This window comes from Narcine bancroftii, chromosome 6 (assembly GCF_036971445.1).
Source record: "Narcine bancroftii isolate sNarBan1 chromosome 6, sNarBan1.hap1, whole genome shotgun sequence".
Classification (NCBI taxonomy): Eukaryota; Metazoa; Chordata; class Chondrichthyes; order Torpediniformes; family Narcinidae; genus Narcine; species Narcine bancroftii.
Genome location: NC_091474.1, coordinates 195,971,875 through 195,989,295, shown reverse-complemented (window position 1 = coordinate 195,989,295; position 17,421 = coordinate 195,971,875). Strand labels below are relative to the sequence as shown.

Here is a 17,421-nt window from a genome sequence, read left to right as displayed (position 1 = left end):
TTCATTTACCAAAGTGTTTCCAGCAACTTCTGTTTTTACTTCAGACAAACAATATTAAATCACGAGTTGAGCACCTGAGACCAAGAACCTATTCTTACCCTAAGGAGCGTTGACGAGGTAGAAGTCAAACTCAGGATCAATTAGAACATCAAAAATCTAAGCCGCATTTTACAGACTTTAGGCTGCGAATATGAAGCAAAATTGAGGTTTGCAGTCAAGTCTGTGGACCCTGGGATTGTAGTGCAATACACAATAGGTCACGCAGCACCTACAGGAAACATTTCAGGCCTGAGCCCTTTGTCAGGGTGTGAGCAAAAACCAGGCAGGTGCTTGAATAAAAAGGTGGTGGGAGAGGTATAGTGAGGAGAGGAGGAGGAAGGGGCAGGGCAGGAACATAGAATACTGCAGCACAGTACAGACCCTTCAGCCCTCGATGTTGTGCTGACCCATTTATTCTTTAAATACAAAGTACAAACCTTCCCTACCCTACAACCATCTATATTTCTTCCATCCATGTGCCTGTCTAAGAGTCTCTTAAATACCCCTAAAATAGGAGGCATGGTTGGCAAGGTGGTTTGCGCAATGCCTTTACAGTGCCAGCAATTGGGACCGGACAAGAGTTCAAATCTCACGCTGTCTGTAAGAAGTTTGTACGTTCACCCCGTGTCTGCGTTGGTTTTCTCTGGGACCTCATTCTGTGAATGCTAGGTTTCGCTGTGCTCTTGATGCATGGACTCAAGGGCTACATAGATTGTTTAATGACAGCAAATGAATTTCTGGAAATTGTTTTGCTTAGTATGAAGAATATGGTCTCAGGCCAGGACATGATAATAAATAGTCAAATATGATTCTAACATTAAAACAAAAACATCTTGCCACAATAAACAAGAAACACCAAATGCAACAGATTAGCTTCATTCGATTAAAAATTAAGATGTTTCCATGTTGGAAGTGTTTTATGTTTTCCAGACATGGAAACAGTATTAGTTCTGCAGCAAATAAATTGTCATTTCTCTGCTGCTAGGCCAAGACTTATGTGGTATCTCAGATAAAAATGCAGCCGGCAACTCCTGGGGCATTACATTAAAGAAAATTTTCTGCTCCATACCTTTATTATAGCAGCAGAGTGAATCAAATGGATATCCCATGAGGGTGGGGGAGGGGAAAGTGGAGTACAAAAATAATTTTTTGGCTTATTCTTTTCAAAATCGCTCCAGAATTTATTTTGCATAGAGTAAATCAGGACAGGTAAGCAAAAAGAACTGCAGCCAGATTTGCATATAAAGCCAGATGAGAGTATATCTGCATACAACTGGGAAATGCCACTGCATTAACCCTTGGTTACTTTTAATGCATATACAGATCACAGAACAACAGAAATGGCAACACTGGAAAGTGGCCACACTTCAAAGTCGGTGCGTCAGAAACTAAGCAGGACTTGGCAAAACCTTGACACATTAGCATGCTGTAGCTGAATGCGATTGAATTAATAGATGTGAGCTCATTGTGCACCTTACCAGGATGTTACAGTAATTAAAATGAACCCTTTATATCCCATTAATAAAAACCAAAAAAACCTCATGACAAAACTCCCGTCACCTTTGGGGAAGTGCTGGTGAATCTAGTAATAATACATCCTATGTCTTTTAAATGCATGCCATTCATCAAATCCCAGCATTGAAATTCAAGTGATTCTAAAAGAGTTCTGAAAGACAAAAGTGGATTTCAGATACAGAATGTGACTAAGAATTATTGACTTTTATAAGATTGGCAACATGAAACAGAACAGTGAGGTAGGTAATCACTGACAATTAGAGAAACATTTCATATTTGTCAGTAACTCGGCTCCACAATGATTTGCACTCATAGAAGCCTGGTCGATTTATTTTTTAGCTCCATAGAATGGAGTGGAAAAAGCTTATGGCACAGAAAGAGCTAGAAACTGGACTTTAGGTTTATCTAACTTTCCAGTGCTTGGTGTAACCTTGCAGTTGGCCTCTGACTGGGGGTCTGTGATTAGTGGTGCTTCTCAGGAAAAGTTGCTGTGGTCATTGTTGTTTGTCATCTGTATCAATGACCTAATGACCTGGATGATAACATGGTAAATTGGATCAGCAAATTTTCAGATTACATTAAGATTAGGCGGGTGGTGGACAGCAAAGAAATGGAGAAATGGGCTGCAAAACGAAAGATGGAATTTAATGCAGACAAATGTGGGGTGTTGCACTTTAGGAGGACAAACCAGGGTGGGATTTTTATGCTAAATAGTAGGGTACTACGGATTGTGGTAAAACAGAGAGATCTGGGAATACAGATACATAATTCCTTGAAAATGACATCACAGTTAGATAGGATTGTAAAGAGAGCTTTTGGCATATTGACCTTCATTGATCAAAGCATTGAGCATAGGAGTTGGGATCAGTGAGGCCAAATTTCAAGTATTGTGTGCAGCTTTGGACACCTACCTATAGGAAAGGTATCAATAAGTTTGAAAGAATGCAGAGAAAATTTACAAGAGTGTTGCTGGGATTTTGAGGAGCTGAGATGCAGGGAAAGATTGAATAGGTTAGGCCTTTATTTGCATTGGAGAAGGATGGGAGATTTGATGGGGGCATATAAAATTAGGAAGGAAAAAGATAGGGTGAATGCAAGTAGGCTTCTTTCACTGAGGGTAGGTGGGATAAGAACAAAAGGACATGGGTCAAGAATGAAAGGAGAAATATTTAATTTCTAATTTTTTTTAATGATACTGCACAAAAGAAAGCCCTTCAGTCCATGAAACCCACGCCACCCAATTATACCAAACTCTGTTATCAAAATCCATACCCTTTGAAAGGTGGGGAGAAACTGGGGCATCCTGAGAAAATATATGCAGCTCACTGGGAGAATGTATAAACTCCTTACTGACAATGCCGGATTCGAACTGGCACTGCCATAGTTTTGCACTGCAATGCTAGCTGTGCCACTAGGGGCAATTTCTTCACTCAAAGGGTAGTATGAGTGTGGAACAAACTGCCAGCAGAAGTGATGGTTTTGGATTTCTTTCAAGATTTAAGAGAAATTTGAATAGGTACGAGAATGGGAAGGAAATGAAGGGATATGGCCTAGGTGTAAATTGATGGGACTAGGCAAAAAAAAAATTGCCCAGACCAGATACTTGTCTGAATACTCTTTATAAATTTAAGAGGAGTTTTTGCCCCCACCATTCCTATTGCAATAATTTCCAGAGCCTTACCTCTCAGTGAATGAACTATTTATTTTTCACAATTCCTTTCTAATCCCTTTACCAATTAACTTTCAGCTATGCATCCTTATATTGAACTCCCTGTTAAGAAAATAGGTTCTTGCTATTTGCTTTTCATAGACCTCTTATAATTTCATAGCCTTCCATTAAATTTAAAACACAGTTTGACAACTATTTCCTTGTGTGGTCTGGATTGATTGATTTTGGTAACCTCTCTGTTGATGCCCTGATGCCCACTTGCTCCGACATACCTGGGAAGATATCCAGAATAATCATATTCAGTGGGAGTAATTTTAACTCTCATTTAGATGCAAAAATGACCAATGATAAGGTGTCCGGCCAGCTTGCTTTTCAATTTAATTGAAACATAACATACACCAAATTGTAAAATGGGCTGACAATTCTATTCGCACTCAGCAGAAATATTTAAGATCATCAGACCATAATTTTGTTCTGCAAAAGCCACGTGTATTTGTTCAACTGAACGATTGTTTCAACATCAATACCATAATACTGGCCCAAAAGATGATGGAACCATTGTGTTAACTACAGCTTGTGTTTCTGTGACATTTTCCACTGGAGGAGAACATATTGCTGAAGATATCTCCCCCCAAAAATAGTAACATCTCATCAAATAAATAGGGAATTTCTGGAAATAATGTTCCAAAAACGCAGCTTGATTTTTTTTCAGGAGGGCACAAAGTTTTGAAAACAATCACAGGTGATGCTTGAAATTTATATAAGATACTTGCTTGTTTATTATTAAACCATTTTAATTTATTTTGTGGTAATTTTGCAGATGTGTTTGAATAGAGTGGGGGGGGCACTGTTAGCATTGCAGTTAGTGCGATCCTGTTACAGCTTCAGCAATCGGGACCGGTGTTCAAATCCCGCGCTGTCTTTAAGGAGTTTGTCTGTTTTCCCCATGTCTATATGAATTTCCTCTGGGAACTCTGGTTTCCTCCCACAATTCAAAAAGTGCCTGGTATAATCGAGTATCACAAACTCTTTGGCCAAAATGGCCTGTATGTCTAAATTTAAACTAAATTTCAATTTAATGCAGAGAGTCATGGAAAGAAACAATTTTCAAATACTCATTTATTGGTTGGACTCAGAGTAGAAGCACCACCAGATTGGTCATCATATTGCTAACCAGCATTGATGCTTTCTCATCCTTGTATTGTACAACTGGACATCATATGTCCATAGCAAGTATTATTTGCACTAGTTACTCCTTTCTCTCTCCAAACCCCGAATCAGGCATGAAAAAAAAATTAAGTTAAAAAAAGGTTTTAATCTGGTACGCCTAATGTACTTCTTTAAAAATAAAATAGCATGAAAAGATGCATTGCAAACAGGATATTTTTTTACTTTTTAACAGGAAGGTTGCTGAATCCAAACATGAAATAGTCGAAGTGGAATATTCCTAGTGAGGTCAATTTGATTGTGCACTTAGTATCAGTGAATAAAGTATGTCCAACTCAAGCATCAAATTTTATTATTCCACACTAAACAAATAGGAAAATAGCTAGGTGCAAATGATTAAAAATTATATGGCTGCAATGAATTTTATAATAGCTTAAAGCATGTTCCCCCACACCTTGATGAAGAACTCAGGCCCGAAACGTTGGGTGATGTATCTTCGCCTTTGCTACATTAAGCTGGCATCTCGAAGTCTAGGCGATTGATCTGGAAGCAACAAATGGTAATTACGAAACGACTGGATTATTTTAATGAAAAATTTGGGATCCCTACAGGAAAGATTATCTCCCATCCGCATCTGTCTGGCCCAGATGTGACTCCAAAATGGCCGATGAAGATCGCTGCCACTGCCATCTTGCCAATTATATTAATATCCATTTAATGATTTTATGATTGGCACCAATTGATTTATAAAACACCTTTATATATTATTTCTCAAGTCAATGTATTTGTTGATAGCATTTAAATGAAGGGCACACACAAATAGATCAACTGAATTCAGATCATGGACCACAACTTGAAATGGGCTTCTTCAAAATTGGCTTAGTCTTACAGAATGTTTTTGACAAGAACCTGACTCTTTGTTACAACTAGTGCAAGACTTTTACCAGCTCACAATTTATCTTCAGAGATACCGTAGTTACAAGGCATGGCAACAGAACAAAAGTGACAGAGGTGCTTTCCCATATTAGAAGGACAAGCTCATGTTAAACACCTGATTTGTTTGTTTTTGCCCTGTGGTCCAACTGAAAGTCTCCAGGGTGAATGCCTGATCCAAACATTCAAACAGTTTTCTAGTTAGCCCTGGCAATTTCAATAAATGTTTGTAGCTTCAACCCCTACATTTATTCGAAGAACGCAATATTTCTCAGAATATCAAACCAAGCACTTTGTTCATATGAAGCCTGGCAGTTAACCCTATTAAAATTACCATTAATTATCAGGTGACACTTCTTGTGAAGTTCCAGCTTGGAATATTATCCAGAAGAAAGGCTAAAATGTTCTAATACAAATGCGCCTGGATATGCACCTTTAGTTATGCACCATACATTGGTGAAAATGCACTGCATCCAGTCTCCAAGATTCATTTCATCGACTTCAATAGAATTAATTTTCAGAATGCATTGACAGTTGCAAATGTGGCAAATCCATCACTGCTGATCAAAACTTAATTTTTTAGGGACCAAAGTTTCAATAGTGGTCAATCTATTCAGGAGGATTAAGGGTTCATTTAATCACACAAACCTGATCATTGGTTTGATTTGGCCTATTTCACTGTGGGATTTTTTTTTGTCCCTTGTGCTGGCAATTAATCCTCCTGCCAGAACACCATGGGTTACATGCCCTTACCACTACTTCAACAATGTGGCTTACACCTTTCATACCATCAATCTGCTGTCAGCTTAACTGTTAAAACTGGTGGCAGATTGATGCTATAAATGTGGCGAATTTGTTATATTCGCTCTCTCTTGATGGGGACCCTACTGTGAGGTGGGTTGCTGAACATCAGAGGTGTGAAATGGAGCCCCGGCTTTGGTTTTACTGTTCATATAAACAGACACGGCATTAGTAGTGAAGGTAATCGTTTCCACCTGCTTCTTCTAACTGAATGGAAAAAAAATCTTATTTTCAACATGCAAGGACATTGAAAAGCCATTAGTGGAGAATTAATTGTTATGTTTTTATAAATTCTCAGCTTCTCCTATTGTTGGAGTCAAGTGAAGTCAGTACCTATTGCCACAGAAAAAAATATTAGGCATTTTAAACATGTCATTTTTATTTAACTCAACCCAAGTTTCTTTGAATACTGAGCATGTTTTGAGCTTCACTGTTAGGGATAGTTTCATTGTATCCTCTTTTTTACATGTATCTTCATCAATGTAAACTTCAACAATTAAAACGTGACAATCACCTCAGAGTAGCATAAAAATGAAAGCATTAAGTAAAACAATTACATAATCAAAGGTGTAGATCAACTGTTGCTACAAAAATGCTCAGAGAAATGCTTTCCGTCCAATTATACGATGACAATTGCTCTGCATGTATGTGAGATTATTTTAATAAGAAATATACAGACTGTAAAACATTAAGTGGACAATTAAAAGTGAAAGACAGAAATAAATAATACTTGGGAACAAACACGTAGAAAAGAAATTTTAAAAACAACTTTTTGTGTCTATTTTCAGGCATTGAGTCACAGAAATCCTCTGGCAAACAGAGGAGAAAAACAGGACAAAAATGAAAAGGAGCTGAAAAATTTATGGGGCACTAAACCATGACCTGATGACCTTCATCCTTAGGATTTGAAAGAGGTGGTTATGGAAGTGGCACATGAATTGATTGAGGTAAAAAATGAGTGGCTGCTCATATCTTTGCACTGAAGTGAGGGTGGTCCGTAGAATGTGACGAGAGAAGCAAAGAGATCAGCAGTCAATGCTGTTCAGGTACTGGACATACTTGTGAATTGATTGTTGTCTTCTAAGAATCCATTGATTCTAAAAATGCTTCCCACAAATTGAATATTAGCCACAGGAAACATCATCTGGAATAAGTGATTGATCATTCAGGACTGAGGTAAATGAAAAAAAAACACACAAATGCTGGAGAAACTCAGCAGGTCAAACTGTGCCTTTATGTAACAAAGGTAATGTTTCACCAACGTTTCAGGCCTGAGCCCTTCATCAAGGTGTGGGTGGAACATGAGAGATCCATTTCATGATTTTATTATTGGCACCAATTGATTTATAAAACAGCTTTATATATTGTTTCTCTAGACAATGTATTTCTTGATAGCATTTAAATGAAGGGCACAAACAAATAGATCAACGGAATTCAGAGCATTCATGTTCCCCCTCACCTTGATGAAGGACTCAGGCCCAAAACGTGGGTGATGTATCTTTGCCTTTGCTACATTAAGGCACTGCTTGACCTGTTGAGTTTCTCCGGCATTTGTGTGTTTTTTCCACTTAACCACAGTGTCAACAGAATCCTGTGTTTTACCCAGAACTGAGATAAGATGAGTTGAATAGGATAGTCTGGAGACACTGTGATCATAGTGCAATACACAAAAGTGCTGGAGAAACTCAACAGGTTATGCAACATCTAGAGGAAGCAAAGGAAGACAGCCAACATTCTGGGCCTGAGCCCTTCATCAAGGTATGAGAATAAGAACAACTTTTTTTTCACCCATCTTCTTTGGAATCCTTCACCGAAGATGGTTGTAGATGTCCCATTAATACAAATATTTAAGACAGAGATTGATAGATGTTTGGGTGATAAGGAAATGAAGGAACATGGGATGAGTGCAAGATTATGGCACTATTTTAATCTGAGTATCTATGATATTGAATGCTGGGGTAACATGAGAGGCGAAATGGCTTACTTTTTATGTAGATTGGTGAATGAGTTTGAAGTAACTGTGGTTCCAGAGTGCTGATGGTAAATGTGAAATAGTTTCACTTTAATCCTGCAGATTGGTTCCACTGGTGGAAAGTTTGTTGTTGCTGCAATGTGGCAGGAAATAATGAGAAGGTGGGAGCAATAGACAATAGACAGTAGGTGCTGGAGTAGGCCAATTGGCCCGACAAGCCAGCACCACCATTTTTCAGATCATGGCTGATCATTCACTATCAGTATCTATTCCCTGCCTTATCCCCATAACCCTTAACTCCCCTGCCCACAAGAGCATCAATTAATTCCCTTTTGAACATATCCAGTGAATCTGCCCCTACCATCCTCTGCATCAAAGCATTCCACAGATACACACTTGTCTGGGTAAAAAAAAAATTCTACTCATCTCTGTCCTAAAGGGCCTTCCCTGTATTCTTAAACTGTGCCTTCTACTCCTAGTCTCTCCCAACATTGGGAACATGTAATCCGAATTCACCCCTTCTAGCCCCTTAACACACCCTTGCTTGATGTCAGTCTCCTCTGGAGTTGGATCCATGATGGATCTTTGTCTACAATTTTTCACAAAGAATGGAACCAAATTTCTGAGGACAAAGTACAGCAGAACCGCGATTTAGCACGACCCAATTTAACGCAAACTCAGATATAATGCGATCAGCCAGTGGACCCTTTTTATTTCCTCTTTCTGTAAGTGAAATTATTTTCAGATCAAAATGGAACACACCATTAGAAGATAACCTTCAAGCACTTGACGCGATCAAGAATAAAAGTCAAACCCAAATTGCACGCGACCTTGGCATATCTGAATCAACACTTTGTGGCTGGAAATCTCAGGCAAATAAATTATGTGTGTCATTTTGGAAAGTTGAGGAAGAGGCGGGACTAAAGGCCAAATCCATGAAGACAGCCAAAGATGTCAACCTCTATGACTCCCTGTTTGAGTGGTTAATTCAAATCCTCTCAGAAGGCCTTTGAATTTCTGGGCCTATTCTCAAGGTTCAAGACAAAAGGTTTGACCAGTTGATCAATGGAGAAACTTCACAGTTCAAAGCTAGAAATGGATGGCTAGATCAGTTTAAACCCAGTCACAGAATTTCTCAAATTCGCTCAGCTAACAGTGCCGTCACCAGCGAATACGCGACAGAACTAAAAATCTCTTTGAAGAAGGTGACTACATCGAAGAACAAGTGTACAACTGTGATGAAACCAACCTCTGCTACAAGATGATCTCAGAGCGCACACTGTCTCGCAAAGATGATGCCCATCGACGTGAGGTGTTCAAACAACGTGAAGATCGCATGGCGTCGTTGTTTTGTGTTAACAAGACTGGAACACACAACTTAAAACCACTCATGACTGGCAAATTTCGCTCGCCCCGCTGTTTCCGTCATTTCAACCGGTCGAGTACATGCAAAGCAGCAATGCTTGGATGACCAATGTCATCTTTGAAGATTAGTTTTACATAAGTTTTGTGCCTGCTGTCCATGCTCATTTGTGTAAGCAAAAGCTAGAACTCAAAGTTTTTCTTTTGCTTGACGACTGTCCCGCCCACTTGCCAGCTGCCAACCTGTTAAGTTGCAATGGAAATATCCGAGTTTCTTACCTCCTAAAGAACACTACATCTAAGATCCAGCCCCTAGAACAGCGGATCATCTCCCTGTTCAAGCAGAATTACAGGCATGAATTAATTCAAAGAATTGTAGAGGTATCAACAACACTGGAAGACTATCTGAAAAGCTTGAACATTAAAGAAGTCTGCCAATTAGGTGGGAAGGACTGGGCAGCAGTCACCTCCTTATGTGTGGAAAAATGCTGCGAGAAGGATCTGGGACAAGCCTTTTCATCATGAAAATCCACCAAGGAAGATGAAGATGACGATGATGAGTAAGAATTCTACAGCTTCACAGATGAAGAAGTGGATGAGGCGCAGAGGCTGTTTCAAATTAGCTAAGAAGATTTTCACCAGTGATATTCTGCCGATGATGAATGCCTGACATATGAGCATCTGACAGACTCAGAGATCATCTGTAATGTTACTGTAGCACTGGTTCCTGAACCACAGGAGGATGACAAAGAGGAGCCTCCTCCTTAAACCCCAAAAGTGACTGAAGCAATTGAGTACCTTCAGGCCAGCCTATGTTGGTTGGAGATCCAGGATGTGGACCACTAGTGACGAGCTGCATTCAGACAACAAACACTTGACTGCTTTTTTTAAGAAGTAAAATGATGATGGTAAGAAATAAAACAAGATGATTGCAAATACTGGTATTGTACGTGCATTCTTTATTTTTTTTGAAAACACTCTTTTCATGACCCCGATTTAGCACGACCCATCTTTTATCATGATCTGATTTTTTTTTGGACCAGTGCATTATAATGGGCTTCTGCTGGATGAGAAGGGTTTTCCAATGTTCCTCTCTGTTGACTGAGTTGAAGATTTTCATTAAGTCGTGAGGTGAAAGCTAGGTATATTGGATGATAATGGGTTTTTTTTGGAGTTTTGGCATTGTGAAAACTGTCCATTCTAAGTTTTAATGGATAGAATTTGGACAGTTTCTTATGAAAGAGCTCAAAGGCAGAGATTATTGAGGAAGGCTGCTACCCTGTAGGCACCACCATGATTACCACAAAATGTGTTTATCTCCTTTTGAGAAGATGGATATAGTTTTTGCATCTCTGCAATCTTCTAGCATGCTTTCCTCTTCCCAGAAATTCCTCTCAGTTGAGGAATTCTTCAAATCGGAAGAATTTAATGGCTCTGACTGGCAGTCGATGCTTTTTCTTCATTTTTATTAGAAATAGCATTCTTGCTGTGGCAATCAGGGGAAGACTTATTTTCTTTTTTCTGAAAGAACTTACACCCAGCAGGAGTGAGATGTCTCATTAAAGATCTGATTGCTACTGAGAGACCACTACTTCTCACATGAGGTGTCCAATGAAGAGAAGATGGCAAATGTAGTCCTTGTATTCAAAAACGGTTGCAGGTAACCACAGGCTGGTGAATTCAACATCAATGGTCAGAAAATTATTGGTAAAACTTCTGAGGGAGTGGATTGGTCTGTATTTGGAGAGGCAGGCCTTAATGAGAAATTGTCAGCATGCCTTTGTTTGAAGCCATGATTCAATTTCTCAATGAGGTGAACATGTTTGTCGATGAAGATGTGGTGCAGTTTCCATAAAGTTCAGAAAGCCTTTGAGATAGTCCCAAATGGGAAACTAGTCCAAAAAGCACATAGGGCAATTATGCAAATTGGACTCAAAATGTGTGTGTAAAGAATGATGACCTGCGACCATTAACAATAATACTCATGATCTAAATGTAGGGGGAATGATAATCTTGGCATGATAATCAGTAATATAATGCCAATGAATATGCTTAATCTTCAAGGAAGAAGGTCAAAATTTCTAATGGGAACAATAGTCATGTTAAACACTTTGTTTTGGGCCTAGAGATCACTGGATTGGATAGTAATGATTTTTGTGAACTTCCAGGCATATTTGCTCAGAAGACCATAAAGGAAACAACCCTCATGAAAATGATATTGAACCGTAGACGCATTTGAAAAATGTTTGTTTATGCAAAATCAACTCTGAGTTTGAGTTGCTGATTGGTTCACATGTACAAAAGGCTCTGGGATCACTAGATATGATGAGTGTGGGAGATGGATCTTATACTATCAAAACTATGCTTGGTTGGATGATTAATGGACCATTAGGAGGGAGAAATGAGGTTCAAGGCCAGTCAGCTACAAGTGTCGACAAGATATCAATTATTAAACTTGAAGAGCTGTGGGAGCAGCACTTCAAGATTGACTTCCCTGAGAGCCTCAGGGATGACCAAGAACCTTCAAGGGAAGATCAGCAGTTCTTGGAATCGGTGTCAAAAACTACCAAGCTCGTTAATGATCATTATTGCATTGGATAACCTTTAAAGAAAAGGAAAATATGCATGCCTGATAATACAAAAGTTGTTGAACAACGTACACTGAATTAAAGAGAGAAGATTCAAGAAAGATTCTTCCTTTCATTTGGACTACAACAAATATGTATCTGACATGATATTTAAAGGTTATGCAGAGAAAGTATCGGATGATATCTTGGAATGTAGTGATGGCATAAAATGGTACTTATCACACCATGGGGTTTTCCATTCACAAAAGTAAAAGTTCAAGTGGTATTTGATTGTGGAGGAAGCTTTCAGGGAGTTTCACTAAATTCTCAACTCTTACATGGTCCAGATTTAACCAGTACGTTGATAGGAGTCTTAATTAGACTCCGTAAAGAACCTGTCGTCAACACTGTAGACATCCACCAGATGAAAGTACCAAAAGAAGACAGTGACTTGTTAGATTCTTTTGGTGCCTGATGGAGACTATGGTCAGAACAGAATGACAGGACATCTATTTGCCAACTTCATCACCAAGTTGTGTGAACTTTGCCCTTAGGAAGTGTGTTGAGGACAATATGAAACAGTTTAGCTCTCAAGCTATAACATAACTTCTATGTTGATGACTGTCTTACTTCTGTAGTTACAGAAGAAGAAGCAGGAACTCTTTATGAAGAGTTAAGAGTGATTTGTTTCAAAGGAGGATTTCTACTTACCAAATGGATAAGTAACAATCATGTATTGGCTGCCATACCTGTGAGAAAGGGCAAAGGAAATGAGGAATTTGGACTTAGACCATGACACCCTTCCTGTGGAGAGGGTGTTAGGTGTACATATTGGTGTGTTCAGTGTGATGTTTTTCAGTTCAAAATTATTTTAAAGGACTGACCTCACACAAGAAGGGGGATCCCTAAGAGTTGGTGGGGGGCAACTTAGCAGAGTAGCAATGCCAGAAGAGAAGAAACATCTAGTCAGTTCGATATATGATCCTCTTGGGATATTGGCTCCATTTGTCCTGACTGCAAAGAAAATCCTGCAAGGTTTGTGTAGGAAAACGATTGATTGGAATGATGAGATATGAGAATCCATTGTACAAGAATGACCGTGTTGGATTCAGGATCTTCATATGCTGAAAGACTTCAAGATTTACGAATGCTTCAAACCCACAGATTTTGGAACTGTAACATCTGCTCAGTTGCATAATTTTGCTGAATCATGTGAAGATGGTTACAAAGCTGTTAGTTACCTATCACTGCATCATAACCAAGTTCAGGTACGTTGTGGATATGCAATGGGAAGGGCCAGAGTGGATCCATTCAAACCAGACACTATTCTTTGAATGGAGTTGACGGCTGCTATGATAGTATGCAGAATAGAAACTTAGTTGTAAAGAGAGTTGCAGATAAAACTAACAGACTCCATATTTTGGACTGATAGCACTTCTGTGCTCAAATAAATCAATAATAAAACCACAAGTTTTGAACCTTTGTGGCTAACAGAATCACTGAAATTGATAAAGTCTCACTTCCACAGTGGAGATATGTTAATGCAGTTAACAATATGTTGTAACTGTGCCTAAAATGTTGGGGCTGCACGCATAGCTGAGGATTCTAACTTCCACTTTGAGTTTACTTAGAGAATTAATGACAGACACAGAGTCTCACGAAACCACACTTGAACTCTCTTTACTTTTTTCCAAAAAAAAATGGAGTGAACTATTTATAGAAATTTACAGAAGCTTAACTTTAAGGCACAAGATAGTCTCGTGAACAATTCAGTGGATTGATGGCTCCAGTGATAACACCCACTCTTGGTGATTATCAGTTGCTCTAATTAGGGCATCCGAGCACAATCCTGACGATCTGGTATCCAGAAGTTTGAAAATCAAGTCTTTTCTAAAGAAAGAAATATGAGTGTTCAGGTCTCAGAAGGAGTGGCCTCAGAATTCTGATAAATTAAAAGAAATTTTACCAGAGGACCCTGAAATCAGGAGTAAGACTGCAAATGCTGTTCAGATAAGGTTTGAACAAATGGAAATCATTACCTGCTTAATCCATTACTTCTCACCCTGGAATCGTTTGTAAAAGGCATCAGCCTGGATGCTCAGATTTAAAATACTGTTTCTGAATTGTAGAAGTAAAAACAAACAAGCGATGTTCCTGCTCAATTTCAATCGGATAACACCCATCAAAGAGATCTACCGCAAAAAAAGACGGAAGATCTTAAGACTCAAGAAAACGGTGGTCTCACAGTTGAAGAAATGGTTAATGCTGAGAAGGAGATAATCTGTTTTTGCCAGAGGAAGAGATTTGCTGATGAAATTTCAAGTATGAAAAAGGGAATGAATATTAAAAAGACAAGCTACATTTGTAAACTAAACCACATTCTGGAGAATGGTGCACTAAGAGTTGGTGGGGGGCAACTTAGCAGAGTAGCAATGCCAGAAGAGAAGAAACATCTAGTCATACTGGTCAAGGTGTTCGAGCCCAGAGGACCCGAAAACCTAACAGCAATAGATATTCACCAAGACAAATGGTTACTTAAGTAAAAGCTACTTTTAATTATCTTTAAACATGAAAATAGAATCACACTTTAACTTATCACTATTGACTTAACTAACCTCACTTAACCCCCTTCTAATTCTAAGCGCACATGTATGTAATGTGTGTTTAAATTCAGAAATGTTCTTTGATTTACAGTCCAATCTCACTGCTCATTCCTCCAAGTTCACTGCTGGCAGGAAATTCTTATACTGTGCACAGAATTTAACATTTATAAAGTTCAACAGGCTTTGGTGCTTGAAAGGTAAATGGTTACCGCTCAGGAAGGTTCTTGTTGGTTTTCAGAGAGAGATTTGTTGTTCCAGAACATCCACAACTGATGTACTTCCATCAGCCACTTCAGTGTCTTGCTAACGAAACTTACCCCCTCAGGGTTCTACAGATGATAACCACTTTCTTTCAGGTCACCACAGAGTGCCTTTTTGTTTCTCTTATTCCAAGTGAAATAGTAGACAGCAAGTCCTCTTCTCTTGCATGAACCACAAGAGCTTTGACCAGGCTGAACTAAGCACTCACAACCCATCTTCAAAATGGGGTTTTCCACAAGCTTGCCAGCTTGTCCTTTTCTAGTTCCAGTTGCTGCTGTTGACTGTAAAACTGTAGAACTTATCTCTGTGTGTGTGTGTCTCTCTCTCTCTCTCACACACACACACACACACACACACACACACACACACACACACACACACACACACACACACACACACACACACACACAGACACACACACACACACACACACACACACAGAGAAAGCCAGTATTACTCTCTCTGCTTGCAAAACCACATGAACCTCCTAGAACAGCAAGTTCCACTGCAGACAATCTGCGGCTCCGACAAGTTCTTTCATCTGTCGCCTTTTGTAAATAACAATCCATTAGTGAAGTCTCTCAGGCACTCTCTAAAGCTTTTGCAAAGTCTGTGAGGCTAAGGGGATCACGGGGTATGGGGAGAAGGCAGAAACCGGGTAATGTCTAGCATTAGCAGAGCTCCAGTGTTTTAAATAAGATCTATTTAAAAGTGTTTGGATGTGACCTACACTAACAAACCATGCCCCAATTTATCTCCCAAAAACGTATCTATATTCTGTCACAAATGATCTTCACATCTCTGATTTGATTCTTCAGCATGTTCATAAAGAGGTGGCCCAAAGTGGTCACAACCACATTATCTAGTCTACACCAAAATTATTGGATTCCTGGTGCCACCGGGTCAATCAAAAAAAAATGTCAAAATGTGTTGTTTGTCAGCATGTAAAAACTCCTCCTGGACAACATCAGATGGTAAATTTGTCCCTGGACAGTCTTTCCTGATTACCTTCCATTTATGTATGTTGGGGCTTATATTTTGGAGTAAGGCATGGAAGGTGTGTCGTGAAATGCTTTGGTGTTATGTTCACATGTTTAGGCATAAGAGCAATTCAGTGGAGTGAATTGGCAACATCACTTGACACAGACTCCTTCATTAATGCCCTTCGGTGTTTTATTGTCAGGCATGGTCAGGTAAAAAACCTGCAATCTGACAATGGTACTAATTTTGTGGGGCCTCAATATGAATTGAAAAAAGCACCTATGGACTTGAATCAGAATGAGATTCATGCTAAACTACTCCAGAAAGAAATCAAATGGATCTTCCATCCCCCTTCTGGCTCATGGAGGTGCATGGGAAAACTTGATTAGATCAGTACAAAAGGTTCTCAATTCCATACTGATGGAAAAAAAATCTAAATGGGGAGGGTCTTCAGACAGTTCTATGTGAAGTTGAAGCTATCCTCAACAGTTGTCCAATCACTAAGACTTCTCGGATCCAAAGGATCTTGAAGCACTTACACTGAACCACCTTTTGCTTCTCTAAGATTATGCCTTCATTGCCGGGGCAGTTTCAGAAGGAAGACATATATGCATGTTGTGGTTGGAAGCAGGTACAATTTATTCTGGAAAAGATGGGTGAAAGAATATCTTCCATTGTTGCAGGAGCGAAAGAAATGGTCTAAGATCTGAAACAATTTCATGCCTGGGGATGTCAAAATAATCATGGACAATTTAGCAACTTGAAATTCCTGGTTGATGGTATCATTCAGGACAAAGGAGGACTTATACGTCAAGTTCAGAACAAGACTAAAACTGGATTTCTGAACAGACTAAGTTCCAAAATCTGTATTTTAGAAGAGGCAGGAAGCTTTGATAATTGACTTCTATTTTCTTTTGAAATTTAACTGATATAATCTACTATGTTTGATATTTTTTATGCTAATTATTATTGTTTAAACATAATAATTAGGGGCCAGTATTGTAAGGGTTAAAATGGATTGTAAAATTTGCAAGCAATTCTCTTTGTGTCTTTCTGAATGTTGTTTAATATATTTTAATGTTGTCTCCTAGCAACATCTAAATGCCAAGGTTACAGGTGGTCTCTCGGCCATGTTAAAGAGATTACATGTGTTAGTTTAGTTCTTTTGTTCTGCGAAATGGATAGATCAGAAAAGTTCCAACTATTTCCATTGACCATCTAAAAACATTTTAACGGCTTGTAACAAGGTGTAGCAACTAATAATAATGTTAACAATGTTTAATATTATTTAATAAACTTTAGAAAACTCAACTCATATTTAGTATGAATTTGTTTGAATGAGTCATAGACAACAACAACATTCTCTGATCCTCCAAGCAATTATAAAAGAAAGTAATCGCTACATGGCAAATGGAATTTAATCATATCAGGAGGACTAACGACCAACATATAATAATGCATGAGTCAGATTGCTTCGCAAATGAGGAGAGACTTCAGGATCGGTGCCAAGGGGGGACATTCACAGGTATGGACCCCCCCTAATGAGGTGCT

The 17,421-nt window shown here is 38.9% G+C and overlaps 1 protein-coding gene and 1 long non-coding RNA gene across 11 annotated transcripts in view; both read right to left on the bottom strand.

Moving 5' to 3' along the window:
* The window catches only part of LOC138736914 (PC3-like endoprotease variant B), a 1,109,211-nt gene that overhangs the window by 276,553 nt on the left and 815,237 nt on the right, over positions 1-17,421 (bottom strand). The window lies entirely within an intron of this gene.
* Positions 4,916-17,421, bottom strand: part of LOC138736916 (uncharacterized) — a 41,446-nt gene continuing 28,940 nt past the window's right edge. The window contains exon 3 of the long non-coding RNA XR_011340654.1: positions 4,916-4,933. This is a non-coding gene — a long non-coding RNA (uncharacterized lncRNA). The remainder of the gene's footprint in view (positions 4,934-17,421) is intronic.